At 47.6% G+C, this 14,967-nt stretch overlaps 10 non-coding genes across 10 annotated transcripts; all 10 read left to right on the top strand.

Moving 5' to 3' along the window:
* The first annotated feature begins 7,148 nt into the window (after positions 1-7,148).
* Positions 7,149-7,215, top strand: Trnav-aac (transfer RNA valine (anticodon AAC)). The gene has a single exon. It is a non-coding gene; the product is annotated as a tRNA-Val (tRNA).
* Positions 7,216-7,502: 287 nt separating this feature from the next.
* On the top strand, positions 7,503-7,575 carry Trnav-aac (transfer RNA valine (anticodon AAC)). Its single transcript has one exon. It is a non-coding gene; the product is annotated as a tRNA-Val (tRNA).
* A 273-nt stretch (positions 7,576-7,848) lies between these two features.
* On the top strand, positions 7,849-7,921 carry Trnav-aac (transfer RNA valine (anticodon AAC)). Its single transcript has one exon. It is a non-coding gene; the product is annotated as a tRNA-Val (tRNA).
* Positions 7,922-8,227: 306 nt separating this feature from the next.
* On the top strand, positions 8,228-8,300 carry Trnav-aac (transfer RNA valine (anticodon AAC)). Its single transcript has one exon. It is a non-coding gene; the product is annotated as a tRNA-Val (tRNA).
* Positions 8,301-8,583: 283 nt separating this feature from the next.
* Trnav-aac (transfer RNA valine (anticodon AAC)) lies at positions 8,584-8,656 on the top strand. The gene has a single exon. It is a non-coding gene; the product is annotated as a tRNA-Val (tRNA).
* A 268-nt stretch (positions 8,657-8,924) lies between these two features.
* On the top strand, positions 8,925-8,997 carry Trnav-aac (transfer RNA valine (anticodon AAC)). The gene has a single exon. It is a non-coding gene; the product is annotated as a tRNA-Val (tRNA).
* Positions 8,998-9,257: 260 nt separating this feature from the next.
* Positions 9,258-9,330, top strand: Trnav-aac (transfer RNA valine (anticodon AAC)). The gene has a single exon. It is a non-coding gene; the product is annotated as a tRNA-Val (tRNA).
* Positions 9,331-9,607: 277 nt separating this feature from the next.
* Trnav-aac (transfer RNA valine (anticodon AAC)) lies at positions 9,608-9,680 on the top strand. The gene has a single exon. It is a non-coding gene; the product is annotated as a tRNA-Val (tRNA).
* A 307-nt stretch (positions 9,681-9,987) lies between these two features.
* Positions 9,988-10,060, top strand: Trnav-aac (transfer RNA valine (anticodon AAC)). The gene has a single exon. It is a non-coding gene; the product is annotated as a tRNA-Val (tRNA).
* A 271-nt stretch (positions 10,061-10,331) lies between these two features.
* Positions 10,332-10,404, top strand: Trnav-aac (transfer RNA valine (anticodon AAC)). Its single transcript has one exon. It is a non-coding gene; the product is annotated as a tRNA-Val (tRNA).
* The last annotated feature ends 4,563 nt before the right edge of the window (positions 10,405-14,967 follow it).

A 14,967-nucleotide genomic window follows, 5' to 3' on the forward strand; every position in this document is an offset into this window, starting at 1 on the left:
TGTTCCTCTTATTGCGTTCCCATTCTTTTCCAGACAGAACATGAAATAATTTTGTTACTGGTCAGAGTAGTGCCTCATCATGACTACATCTTATTCGTCTAGCACTCGTCCCGACAGCCGTGATCGTATAGTGGTTAGTACTTTGCGTTGTGGCTGCAACAACACAGGTTAGAATCCTGGTCACGACACTTGGATCTGTTTTTCCTCCTATCGCGTTCCCATTCCTTTCCAAACAGATCATGAAATAATTTTGGTACTGGTCAGGGTAGTGCGTCATCACCACTACATTTCACTCGTCTAGCACTCGTCTCGACAGTCGTGATCGCATAGTGGTTAGTACTATGCGTTGTGGCCGGAACAACCCAGGTTCGAATCCTGGTCACGGCACTTGGATCTGTTTTTCCTCCTATCGCGTTCCCATTCCTTTCCAAACAGATCATGAAATAATTTTGGTACTGGTCAGGGTAGTGCGTCATCACCACTACATTTCACTCGTCTAGCACTCGTCTCAACAGTCGTGATCGCATAGTGGTTAGTGCTATGCGTTGTGGCCGGAACAACCCATGTTCGAATCCTGGTCACGGCACTTGGATCTGTTTTTCCTCCTATCGCGTTCCCATTCCTTTCCAAACAGATCATGAAATAATTTTGGTACTGGTCAGGGTAGTGCGTCATCACCACTACATTTCACTCGTCTAGCACTGGTCGCATAGTGGTTAGTACTATGCGTTGTGGCCGGAACAACCCAGGTTCGAATCCTGGTCACGGCTCTTGGATCTGTTTTTCCTCCTATCGCGTTCCCATTCCTTTCCAAACAGATCATGAAATAATTTTGGTACTGGTCAGGGTAGTGCGTCATCACCACTACATTTCACTCGTCTAGCACTCGTCTCGACAGTCGTGATCGCATAGTGGTTAGTGCTATGCGTTGTGGCCGGAACAACCCAGGTTCGAATCCTGGTCACGGCGCTTGGATCTGTTTTTCCTCCTATCGCGTTCCCATTCCTTTCCAAACAGATCATGAAATAATTTTGGTACTGGCCAGGGTAGTGCGTCATCACCACTACATTTCACTCGTCTAGCACTCGTCTCGACAGTCGTGATCGCATAGTGGTTAGTGCTATGCGTTGTGGCCGGAACAACCCAGGTTCGAATCCTGGTCACGGCGCTTGGATCTGTTTTTCCTCCTATCGCGTTCCCATTCCTTTCCAAACAGATCATGAAATAATTTTGGTACTGGTCAGGGTAGTGCGTCATCACCACTACATTTCACTCGTCTAGCACTCGTCTCGACAGTCGTGATCGCATAGTGGTTAGTGCTATGCGTTGTGGCCGGAACAACCCAGGTTCGAATCCTGGTCACGGCGCTTGGATCTGTTTTTCCTCCTATCGCGTTCCCATTCCTTTCCAAACAGATCATGAAATAATTTTGGTACTGGCCAGGGTAGTGCGTCATCACCACTACATTTCACTCGTCTAGCACTCGTCTCGACAGTCGTGATCGCATAGTGGTTAGTGCTATGCGTTGTGGCCGGAACAACCCAGGTTCGAATCCTGGTCACGGCGCTTGGATCTGTTTTTCCTCCTATCGCGTTCCCATTCCTTTCCAAACAGATCATGAAATAATTTTGGTACTGGTCAGGGTAGTGCGTCATCACCACTACATTTCACTCGTCTAGCACTCGTCTCGACAGTCGTGATCGCATAGTGGTTAGTGCTATGCGTTGTGGCCGGAACAACCCAGGTTCGAATCCTGGTCACGGCGCTTGGATCTGTTTTTCCTCCTATCGCGTTCCCATTCCTTTCCAAACAGATCATGAAATAATTTTGGTACTGGCCAGGGTAGTGCGTCATCACCACTACATTTCACTCGTCTAGCACTCGTCTCGGCAGTCGTGATCGCATAGTGGTTAGTGCTATGCGTTGTGGCCGGAACAACCCAGGTTCGAATCCTGGTCACGGCGCTTGGATCTGTTTTTCCTCCTATCGCGTTCTCATTCCTTTCCAAACAGATCATGAAATAATTTTGGTACTGGCCAGGGTAGTGCGTCATCACCACTACATTTCACTCGTCTAGCACTCGTCTCGACAGTCGTGATCGCATAGTGGTTAGTACTATGCGTTGTGGCCGGAACAACCCAGGTAAGGATCCTGGTCACGGCACTTGGATCTGTTTTTCCTCCTATCGCGTTCCCATTCCTTTCCAAACAGATCATGAAATAATTTTGGTACTGGTCAGGGTAGTGCGTCATCACCACTACATTTCACTCATCTAGCACTCGTCTCGACAGTCGTGATCGCATAGTGGTTAGTACTATGCGTTGTGGCCGGAACAACCCAGGTTCGGATCCTGGTCACGGCACTTGGATGTGTTTTTCCTCCTATCGCGTTCCCATTCCTTTCCAAACAGATCATGAAATAATTTTGGTACTGGTCAGGGTAGTGCGTCATCACCACTACATTTCACTCGTCTAGCACTCGTCTCGACGGTCGTGATCGCATAGTGGTTAGTACTATGCGTTGTGGCCGGAACAATCCAGGTTCGGATCCTGGTCACGGCACTTGGATCTGTTTTTCCTCCTATCGCGTTCCCATTCCTTTCCAAACAGATCATGAAATAATTTTGGTACTGGTCAGGGTAGTGCGTCATCACCACTACATTTCACTCATCTAGCACTCGTCTCGACAGTCATGATCGCATAGTGGTTAGTACTATGCGTTGTGGCCGGAACAACCCATCGTCACCTTGAATTCTGACGCTGGAAAAGAAAAACTACGGAGAGCAGGTGAGCTGACGGTGAAAGGCAGGAAATGTATGGTCGTTGACCCGAATTCTACTGAAATATCACTTAAACTGCACTGGTTGCCCACGAACGTCCCCGACGAAGCTGTGCGGCGAACAATGTCACTCTATGGGACGGTGACAAGTATCGTGAGAGAGAAATGGCGAATGGAGGGCCTCGAGGGAGTGGAGACTACGACTCGTTCACTAGGCTTACAACTCAAGGAGGGAATTACAATGGAAAGTATCCCGTACCAGCTTAAAATAATGGGCGGGACGGTGCTCGTGGCTGTGCCTGGAAAACCCCCTCAATGTCTCCGCTGTAAGCAAGTTGGGCATATACGTCGCCAATGTCAGACCGAATATTGTAAGACTTGCAAGGGTTTTGGGCACGTTCCAGAGGACTGTGTGCGTTCGTACGCAGCTATGACAAGGGGTGCGCCAAGAACCAGCGACGAGAACTTGGCCATGGATGTTCAAGACACGGAAGCCGCAATGCAAAATGAACTAGCGCGCTCAAATGACGAAGGCTTGAGCGCCAACATCGAACGGACGAAAACAAAGATATCTCTGGATAAATGCGAACAGAAACAGGAAAAACATCAGGAACCAACAAAGTGCGGGCATGTCGACGACTCAGCAGGGAAACGGAAGGGTGAAGAAATAGACGATAAGAATCACGGAACTGTGGACGGCCGACAAGAAAAACAAGATTTAGGCCCAAAGAAGAAAGTATGTCATGAACAAGGCCTCACAACGGAAATTCCTTTAGAAGAATTTGGATCGTCTCAGCTAGATGAACCTGGTTTCTACTAAGTGAAAGAAGATAAGAGCAGCATCTATCATAAAGCAAGATGGGACGTGATAACAAGATAAAATTGGCAACGCTAAATCTTGTAAGTCTTCGGTCGTACAGAAGAAAGTGTTTGATAGCCAACTTGTTATCTTCGGAAAAGATCGATGTTGCTTGCCTACAAGAAACCAAGGTCTCAACGCTCGAAGACGAAAAGGAACTCGTCAATTTCTTCAAAACTGATTTTTTCTGCTATCATTCTTCAGCGACAGGAAAGTGCGCCGGAAGCTTGATTCTCGTCAGGAAGAAGGCGGGGCTTGTAGTAGTGGACTATGTTTTGGACCAAAGCGGCCGGTTGTGTGTTGTCGACCTCCTACACGGACGCTATATGACCCGAGTAGTATGTGTGTACGCACCGATTGATTCAGGAGAACGGAAAACTTTCTTTCAATCGCTGGAACAGTTCATAAATGTGGCGTGGCCTGTTATTGTTTGCGGAGACTTTAATTGTGTGTTAAGGAAAGAGGATCGCAGCAACAAGCGAATGGAAAGTGACCCAAGCAGAAAGGAATTGGAAATTCTTACGAGGAAAGCGGACCTAGTGGACGTCTGGGATGCAAGCCCGAAGGGAAACATATCGTACACACACTTTCAAGGAAGGTCGCACGCAAGGCTCGATAGGATATATGCTTCAGGATCATTACTGCCATTTCTAGGAGGCTATCAGGTGAAACCTCAATTTTTCTCTGATCACGCTCTCGTGAGCATAACCATTGGAATGAAGAACAATGCATCAAGGCGGAAAGATAAGAAGAGTATCTGGAAAATGAACGAAAGTATATTGGAGGACGATGCTTTCAAAGACAAAATCATGGCAATGATAGAAGCTTATAGCAGAAAGGGTGACATCACTGCCGTAACCAGGGAAGAGTTCAAGCATGAGATTAAAAGAGCGTCAATAGAATTCTCGCAAGCAAAAGTTTTTGAAAAAAAGAAAGAGATGAATCACCTGACAAGCATCCTAGAGGTGCTGGCTGAAGCCGAATGCATGAAACCAGGCGAGTTTAAGGAAGACATAAAGAAAGTAAAGGAAGAACTTCACAAGTTGTACGAAGAAAAACACCACGGCGCAATGATAAGAAGCAGGGTGCAGGCAGTAGGAAGAGAAGAAACGCCCTACAAAGTTTTTCAATTGAAAGAGAGAGAAAGAACTCAAGAGAACAATATCAAAGAAATCTACGTGCGTGGCATGCTAATCACAAAGCAAGGGGAGATCGAGGAGGCTTTCCACCGGCATTATGTTGAATTATTCAAAGAGAAGGAAACCAACAAGACAGAATATGAAACCTGGCTAAACGATTTCCCCGTCATTGATCAACAGTGCAAGGAGAGGATCAACGGAGGCCTACAAGATGATGAGATAAGGCGAGCGATTAACAGTTTAGGAAGAAACAAGTCACCAGGTATAGATGGGATTGGAGCCGGATTTTACAAAACATTTAGCGAGGAGCTAAGCAGTATTCTGAAACTGGTTTTCGAAGATATTGCAAGAAGGGGATTGTTGCCACCCAGCATGAGACAGGCACTCACCGTCCTCATACCGAAAAAGAAGAGAACCAACGAACATCCCTGTGTTACGGACTACAGGCCCATCAGCCTAATGTGCACAGATTATAAAATCCTTGCGAAGATCCTAGCCACGAGGTTGGAAACTGGACTGCAGATGGTAATTGGCATTCACCAACCATATGGTATACACGGCAGGTCGATTTCAAGGAATCTACATGTTATGAGAACTGTGTGTGAACTTGCTGAGGTCTCTTCTCAAGCCTTTGCTGTGCTGCAGACAGATCTTTCCCAGGCATTTGACAGAGTGTGCCACAGTTTCCTGTTCGCTGTATTGGACAAATGTAAAGCAGGGGACCTCCTCATCAAGTGGATTAAAATCTGCTATAACCAAGTTACTGCAAGACTTCTGGTGAACGGTCAGATCGGCAAAAGTATTCCAATACACTCATCCGTTAGACAAGGCTGCCCCATGTCCCCGATACTTTTTGCTCTGTATCTGGAACCGATGTGTAAGAAGTTGGTGGAAAACCGTAACATCAGAGGCCTCCAGTTAGGCACGGAACACGTCAATCTCCTGGCATATGCGGATGACGTAGCCGTCATCTGTTCTTCCAAGCTCCAAGTCTGTGAAGCCATCGCCATCATCAAGGACTTCACGAGAGTATCGGGTGCAGCACTCAACTTGAAGAAATCATCAGGAGCCTGGGTAGGAAGCTGGAGACATTTACCGGAGAAGTTTATGCAAATAACGTGGACGACAACGGTGGGAAAGTATTTGGGAATCCACTTCAATGAAGACAGGGGCGATATGTGGGCAAAGAAATTGAGTCTGGTATCAGCAAAACTGCTCGCATGGCACGGCAGATATCTGTCGCTCCCCAGTAAAGCTTACGTATGTAATTCCGTCTTGTACCCGGCATTTTTTTATGCAGCACAGTGCATCAGCATCGACAAGGGCGCCATGAACAGGTTTCACAGGAAATGCGCTATGTTCATTTGGAAATCGCCAATGGAGAAGATGAGGCGGTCAAACTTGTTCCTAAGCCTGAAGAAAGGAGGCATCGGATTGGTCAACGTTATCATCAAACTGCAAGTACACAGATTTATGTATTTCCGAGATCAGAAGGACCCGCTGCTAAGGTCTGCACTTCAGTTGCTCGGGAACCCTTATCTCAGCAGATGGACAGTCACAGGAAACTGTAGCTACCGTCGTTCCGCCGTCCTTTCCTTTTACAAAGAGGTAGCAGATGCTGTAGGTTTCTTTGAAGAACGGTTTTCGTGGGACTACCTCGCAACGGTAAAGAAGAAGACTCTGTACTGGGATACGATATCTGCAATAGTACCGACTCCTCTGTACAGACAATGTAACCCTCCGAAAGGGGCAGAAGGCGTATTAAGAAGGGTCCGGAAAATGTTAATTCCCACTGGTTCGAAGGACTTCTTTTTTCTGTTCCACTGGGAAGTTTTGCCAGTAAAAGCATGGCTAGAAAGAAAGGGCTTCTTAATACTTTGGGCACCAAATTGCACAGCATGTCCGCAAGAAGAGGAAACACTTTTGCACGTCTTCCTGCACTGCAAGAGGGCAATCCAGTTTTGGGACATCTTCAAGGGCTTCATAGACCAAGACTTGAAGCTTCGGTGGCAGAACCTTAAGTACCTCCGAGTTGCAAGCACGCAGGACGAACATATAGTCTCGTGCCTGGTAGTTCTCGGCCTTCATTCTCTTTGGTCTTTCAGAACGGACGAAGTAGAGTGCCGGGAAAAACCAACGCCACCCTTAGTGAAGTTCAAACAGAAGTTGAAGTGGTTGCTAAGTGTGGTGCCAAAAGAGGAACTGGACGGACAGTGGCAGGGGATAAGAAACAAGCTTGAGAGGGGGGACCTGGACTTGAGGACAGCACTGTATGGAAAAGGGGGGCTCTGCTGAACGGCATCTTCGGCTGACAGAAGATATGTCAGCTTTTTTTACTGAGTGTTACTTTTAAACTATATGAATAAAAAAAAAAAGTGTAGTGGTTATCACATGTGCCTAACACGCACAAGGTCCTCGGTTCGATCCCGAGCGGAAACACGTTTTATGGACCTCTGGTTCTGTTTATTCTTCCTTATCCGATTAGTAAGATAAAGTGTTATTGTTGTATACATATCCCCCCGTACATCAACACACACACACACACACACACACACACACACACACACACACGTGTTTCTTCATTAGCAGTAGGACGCGAACAGAAGAAAGAGAATAGTCTGTCGTCCTGCACACTCGCAGGTTGTTCTGTTTTTTCCTCTGTGGAGTTGTCCATTAGAGAATCGAACATAGTTGCACCGGTGAGGAGCGGGTGACAGCGTGTGCTTGTTTCCGTGGTGTAGTGGTTGTCACATGTGCCTAACACGCACAAGGTCCTCGGTTCGATCCCGATCGGAAACACGTTTTATGGACCTCTGGTTGTGTTTATTCTTCCTTATCCGATTAGTAAGATAAAGTGTTATTGTTGTATACATATCCCCCCGTACATCAACACACACACACACACACACACACACACGTGTTTCTTCATTAGCAGTAGGACGCGAACAGAAGAAAGAGAATAGTCTGTCGTCCTGCACACTCGCAGGTTGTTCTGTTTTTTCCTCTGTGGAGTTGTCCATTAGAGAATCGAACATAGTTGCACCGGTGAGGAGCGGGTGACAGTGTGTGCTTGTTTCCGTGGTGTAGTGGTTATCACATGTGCTTAACACGCACAAGGTCCTCGGTTCGATCCCGAGCGGAAACACGTTTTATGGACCTCTGGTTGTGTTTATTCTTCCTTATCCGATTTGTAAGATAAAGTGTTATTGTTGTAAACATATCCCCCCGGTACACCAACACACACACACACACACACACACACACACACACACACACACACACACACACACACACACGTGTTTCTTCATTAGCAGTAGGACGCGAACAGAGGAAAGAGAATAGTCTGTCGTCCTGCATTCTCGCAGGTTGTTCTGTTTTTTCCTCTGTGGAGATGTCCATTAGAGAATCGAACATAGTTGCACCGGTGAGGAGCGGGTGACAGTGTGTGCTTGTTTCCGTGGTGTAGTGGTTATCACATGTGCCTAACACGCACAAGGTCCTCGGTTCGATCCCGAGCGGAAACACGTTTTATGGACCTCTGGTTCTGTTTATTCTTCCTTATCCGATTAGTAAGATAAAGTGTTATTGTTGTAAACATATCCCCCCGTACATCAACACACACACACACACACACACACACACACACACACACGTGTTTCTTCATTAGCAGTAGGACGCGAACAGAAGAAAGAGAATAGTCTGTCGTCCTGCACACTCGCAGGTTGTTCTGTTTTTTCCTCTGTGGAGATGTCCATTAGAGAATCGAACATAGTTGCACCGGTGAGGAGCGGGTGACAGTGTGTGCTTGTTTCCGTGGTGTAGTGGTTATCACATGTGCCTAACACGCACAAGGTCCTCGGTTCGATCCCGAGCGGAAACACGTTTTATGGACCTCTGGTTGTGTTTATTCTTCCTTATCCGATTAGTAAGATAAAGTGTTATTGTTGTAAACATATCCCCCCGGTACACCAACACACACACACACACACACACGTGTTTCTTCATTAGCAGTAGGACGCGAACAGAGGAAAGAGAATAGTCTGTCGTCCTGCACACTCGCAGGTTGTTCTGTTTTTTCCTCTGTGGAGATGTCCATTAGAGAATCGAACATAGTTGCACCGGTGAGGAGCGGGTGACAGTGTGTGCTTGTTTCCGTGGTGTAGTGGTTATCACATGTGCCTAACACGCACAAGGTCCTCGGTTCGATCCCGAGCGGAAACACGTTTTATGGACCTCTGGTTGTGTTTATTCTTCCTTATCCGATTAGTAAGATAAAGTGTTATTGTTGTAAACATATCCCCCCCTACAGCAACACACACAGACACGTGTTTCTTCATTAGCAGTAGGACGCGAACAGAAGAACGAGAATAGTCTGTCGTCCTGCACTCTCGCAGGTTGTTCTGTTTTTTTCCTCTGTGGAGATGTCCATTAGAGAATCGAACATAGTTGCACCGGTGATGAGCGGGTGACAGTGTGTGCTTGTTTCCGTGGTGTAGTGGTTATCACATGTGCCTAACACGCACAAGGTCCTCGGTTCGATCCCGAGCGGAAACACGTTTTATGGACCTCTGGTTGTGTTTATTCTTCCTTATCCGATTAGTAAGATAAAGTGTTATTGTTGTATACATATCCCCCCGTACATCAACACACACACACACACACACACACACACACACGTGTTTCTTCATTAGCAGTAGGACGCGAACAGAGGAAAGAGAATAGTCTGTCGTCCTGCATTCTCGCAGGTTGTTCTGTTTTTTCCTCTGTGGAGTTGTCCATTAGAGAATCGAACATAGTTGCACCGGTGAGGAGCGGGTGACAGCGTGTGCTTGTTTCCGTGGTGTAGTGGTTATCACATGTGCCTAACACGCACAAGGTCCTCCGTTCGATCCCGAGCGGAAACACGTTTTATGGACCTCTGGTTGTGTTTATTCTTCCTTATCCGATTAGTAAGATAAAGTGTTATTGTTGTATACATATCCCCCCGTACATCAACACACACACACACACACACACACACACACACACACACACACACACACACACACACACACACGTGTTTCTTCATTAGCAGTAGGACGCGAACAGAGGAAAGAGAATAGTCTGTCGTCCTGCATTCTCGCAGGTTGTTCTGTTTTTTCCTCTGTGGAGTTGTCTATTAGAGAATCGAACATAGTTGCACCGGTGAGGAGCGGGTGACAGTGTGTGCTTGTTTCCGTGGTGTAGTGGTTATCACATGTGCCTAACACGCACAAGGTCCTCGGTTCGATCCCGAGCGGAAACACGTTTTATGGACCTCTGGTTCTGTTTATCCTTCCTTATCCGATTAGTAAGATAAAGTGTTATTGTTGTATACATATCCCCCCGTACATCAACACGCACACACACACACACACACACGTGTTTCTTCATTAGCAGTAGGACGCGAACAGAAGAAAGAGAATAGTCTGTCGTCCTGCACACTCGCAGGTTGTTCTGTTTTTTCCTCTGTGGAGTTGTCCATTAGAGAATCGAACATAGTTGCACCGGTGAGGAGCGGGTGACAGCGTGTGCTTGTTTCCGTGGTGTAGTGGTTATCACATGTGCCTAACACGCACAAGGTCCTCGGTTCGATCCCGAGCGGAAACACGTTTTATGGACCTCTGGTTGTGTTTATTCTTCCTTATCCGATTAGTAAGATAAAGTGTTATTGTTGTAAACATATCCCCCCGGTACACCAACACACACACACGCACACACACACACACGTGTTTCTTCATTAGCAGTAGGACGCGAACAGAGGAAAGAGAATAGTCTGTCGTCCTGCATTCTCGCAGGTTGTTCTGTTTTTTCCTCTGTGGAGATGTCCATTAGAGAATCGAACATAGTTGCACCGGTGAGGAGCGGGTGAAAGTGTGTGCTTGTTTCCGTGGTGTAGTGGTTATCATCACTTCTACTTCCGGCTGCGAAAGCAAACGGTCGTGTTTATCATGAGCTCCGACGGAGCGCTTCGAAAGGCTAACCCTAGCCTGGATGCTCAAAGTTCTTCTGTGTCGACTGACATACCGGATTACAGGATTATTCTGCCTCCGCTGCCAAAGGAATCGTTTGGCAGTAACGCCGTAATTCTTCACGCCGATATAACTGGTAGGCCGTACAAGATTCATGATTTTAAGGCTGCTTTGAAGAACATGCTCGACCCGAACGACATCGCCCAGTTTGGGGCGTATCAAATGAACCACGTTTGGCTGATTACAACAAGCACACAGGAAGCGAAGGAAAAGCTACTCCAGCACAAGACATGCATCGTGAAGGGGAAGAAATGCCTTCTAATTGATACGTGTCAGAAGGAGGTGACACTAAAAGTGTTCTGGCTGCCGCACCATGTAAGCGACACACAGGTTCAACTTGCTTTCGGCGGCTTTGGAAAGGTGACGGAAGTGCATCGAGAAAAATGGCGCGACGACCTTTTCGGGAATGTTGAAACCACTACGAGAACGATCAAGCTGACGCTTCATGAAGACGTGACTACAGATCGAATCCCTCACATTTTGAAGGTGAGCGGCAGTCAAGTTCTAATATCCATTCCCGGCAGACCGCGTTTGTGTCTCCGCTGTCGGGAAGTGGGCCACATAAGGCAGCAGTGTAGAACTCCAAGATGTGACACTTGCCGTCGCTTCGGCCACACCACACAAGATTGCATCCGGTCCTACGCACAGATGACCCGCCGAGCCCGCGAAGATAATGAGGACATTACCATGGACCAGCAAGAAACGGACGACGCTATGACGAGCCCAACGGACCTTAGTGCTGCGAAGGAGAGTTTGGAAGTCGTTGTTCCAGTGAATTCTGCTTCTTCGCCGAGTGTGCCTGCGCTGGTAACGGAATTTGAGCAGCGATCTGCGGAGGCTGCGGCTTCCCCTATGGTCTTGCAGTGTGCAGAAGATAAGGATAATACGTTAGAGGGGAATATCGACAAATCAGAGCGAGAAATGTCCGAGGTGATCGATGGCCCGCCAGCTACGCCGACAGACACGGAAAAATTCCAGCTTGTCGTCCACCGAACCAAACGTAAGAAATGGGCTATTCCTAATGTTCCCTACGATACGCGGGACAAAGGCTGTCATCTGGTCAGGGATCCTAGTTCAACATAATTATGACAGTTACAGTAGCCACACTGAACGTTAGGAGTTTAATTACCAGGAAGAGGAAAAAGTGGCTTATGGACATATTGCTACAAAACAGAGTAGATATCTTATTTGCTCAAGAAACGAAGATTGAGGATCCCGATCAACAGGAGGAGTTGATTTCATTTTTCAAGAATTTGTACCAGGTTTTTCACTCACGTGCCATACAAGGGAGCGCCGGTACAGCGTTGTTTATCAAGAGGTGCAACAAGATCAAGGTTATTCCTGATATTGGCCATGACAATCACGGTCGCATTTGTTTTGCAGACTGTTTGGTGGAAGGGGAGCCTCTGCGTGTTGTTTCAATATACGCACCAAATGGAGCGGTGGATCGAAAAGAATTCTTTATCTATTTACGGGAATTTCTGCGTACTCCAGCGAAGCTGTTACTAGCAGGTGACTTTAACTGTGTGTTGTCGTCCAAGGATAAGTCTTCCTACACGGGTTGGAAAGACGCGGGAACAGTAGAACTCAGAAAGATACTGTACAAGAATAATTTAGGTGATGTTGCCGAAGGAATACAGCACAATTCTCTACGGTTTACTCACTGGCAAGGTAGCTCCCACGCTAGACTTGATCGCATGTATCTGTCCGCTGAGATTAATACCTCCAATGGCCGTTACTCAGTGCAACCTACCAGCTTTTCGGACCATGGACTGGTGCTTCTCACGTTTGCGGTGGGGATGGGTCGCAAGAGGCTGCCCAAAAAAAGTGTCACCTGGAAATTCAACGAGGCGTTGCTTGAAAACGAGGAATTCCGATGTGAAGTGAACGAACTGCTAAACGACTATGTCATAGGAGAAGACATCAACGCTTGCTCGTGGGAGCTTTTCAAGGGTCGCCTTAAAGTAGCAGCCATCAGAGCTGGACAACTTCGTTGCAGCAGAATGAGAGAAGAGAAAACCTGCCTTATTGGAGCTCTTACGCGTTTAATCAGGGAAGAGGAGAGAACCCCGGGTCTCTTTACCGACGACATACGTCACTGCAGGGACCAGCTCATTGCCCACATGAATAGAGAATACACCGGAGCAATGATCCGCAGCAGGGCTCGTGTGATCGATCGGGAAGAACAACCTGCGAAAGTTTTCGCCACCCTCGAAAGGAAACGCTGCGAGGACAAAGCTATAACCGAAGTACGAGTTGGCGATGGGATCAAACGTAATCCGAAAGAAATCGAGGAGGTCTTCGTCGCAGAGTACAAGGAATTGTTTGCCCAGACCGATAACTCCGCAAGACATCGGGTAACAACCTGTTTTCAGCAGGTACCAAAAATTGCTGCCGACCGGAAAGAAAAGCTAGATGAAGAAATCAGCATAGAGGAGGTGGCCTGGGCGATTAAAAACCTGCCTGGAAGAAAGGCTCCGGGTCCTGACGGGTTTGGCTCCGCGTTCTACAAAGTGTTCAGTGATCGCGTCGCTCCTATTTTGAAAGCTGTCTTCAGCGATGTCTATCGAAGAAAGCTTCTCCCTCCTTCGTTGAGGCAAGCTCACGTCGTCCTTATTAAGAAGAAGACCAAGGACAACGTTCGTGGTGTTGGGGATTTCCGTCCGATCAGCCTACTGTCAACGGAGTACAAGATACTTGCCAAGATTTTAGCTAGACGCCTGGAGCTTGCACTCGGCCCGGTAGTGGGGCATCACCAACCTTACGGATTCAAGGGTCGTTCCCTAGTGACCAACCTGCACTTGATGCGGACAGTGGTGGAAGCAGCAGGTGCGCTGGACAAACGTTTGGGCGTGCTTCAGCTTGATCTCCGGCGTGCGTTCGACAGAGTGAGACATGACTTCTTGTTTGCTCTGTTGGAGTGGTGTGAAATCGGAAATTACATGAACACATGGATCAAAGTATGCTATAGAGACATTACGACAACGCTACTAATAAATGGGAATCCAAGCGCACCAATTCCTGTGAAGCGATCTGTGCGGCAAGGCTGCCCCTTGTCCCCGATACTGTTCGCCTTATACTTGGAGCCACTCTGCAGGTGCCTGCTAGCGGACGTACGTCTGAAGGGACTCCAAACACCGGTAGGAAACCTGAATGTTTTGGCCTATGCAGACGACGTAGCGGTCGTGTTTTCAGAGAGAGAGCACGTGCCAATGGTAATTGAACACGTCACTAACTTCAGCAATGTCTCCGGAGCCAGCCTCAACAAGGAGAAGACGTCGGGGTGTTGGCTAGGGCACTGGGATGTAACCCCTGAGTGGTTTGCCGGAATCAAGTGGGATCAGACTATCTCAAAATACCTCGGTATTGCTTTTGCTTCGACGGCACCCCTGATCGAGCAGTGGAATCCTCACATTCAGCATCTACGGGCCCCGCTTCTGCAGTGGGAAGGCAGGAATGTATCTTTCCTAACCAAGTCCTTCATTTGCAACACGTCGGTGTATCCAATTTTCTTTTATCGAGCCCAGGCTACACCGTGCCCTGCTGCGAGCGCACACCGTGTGCATAGAATTTTTGCGACATTCGTATGGGGGTCCGCCTTCGAAAGGATGCGGAGAACTAATCTTTTTCACTGTGGACAAAGTGGTGGATTCGGACTGGTGAATGTAGCGGTGAAAACTCTAGTTCACCGCTTCATGTACTTCCGTCAGCGGAAACAACCGATTCTTGAGTGGGCTCTACAGGTACTGGGCTCTCCTTTTCTGCACAGATACAATGTTTCGAGTGCAGGTGTCCCGTTGCGAAAGAAATCCCTCATCTTCTACAAAGGAATAGCAGAAGCTGTAGACTTCCTGAGCAGCAGATATTCGTGGGATTACCTGGCTTTAGTACGACGACGTAAACTGTACTGGGACCTGATAAGTGATATCTTTCCTGCTCCTCTCTACCGAACAGCGTATCCCGGACACGAACAGGACAGGGTCCTAAAGAAAATAAGGAAGCTACCAGTGCCAACGAGCACTCTGAAGTTTTTCACCTTGCTTCATACTCAAACTTTGCCGGTGAAAACTTGGCTGCTCCGTAAAGGCTTCTTTGTGCCATGGGGAAGCCGCTGTGGCATATGCTTCGCGGAAGATGAAGA

The sequence above is a fragment of the Ornithodoros turicata genome, chromosome 1 (assembly GCF_037126465.1).
Source record: "Ornithodoros turicata isolate Travis chromosome 1, ASM3712646v1, whole genome shotgun sequence".
NCBI classification, from domain to species: Eukaryota; Metazoa; Arthropoda; class Arachnida; order Ixodida; family Argasidae; genus Ornithodoros; species Ornithodoros turicata.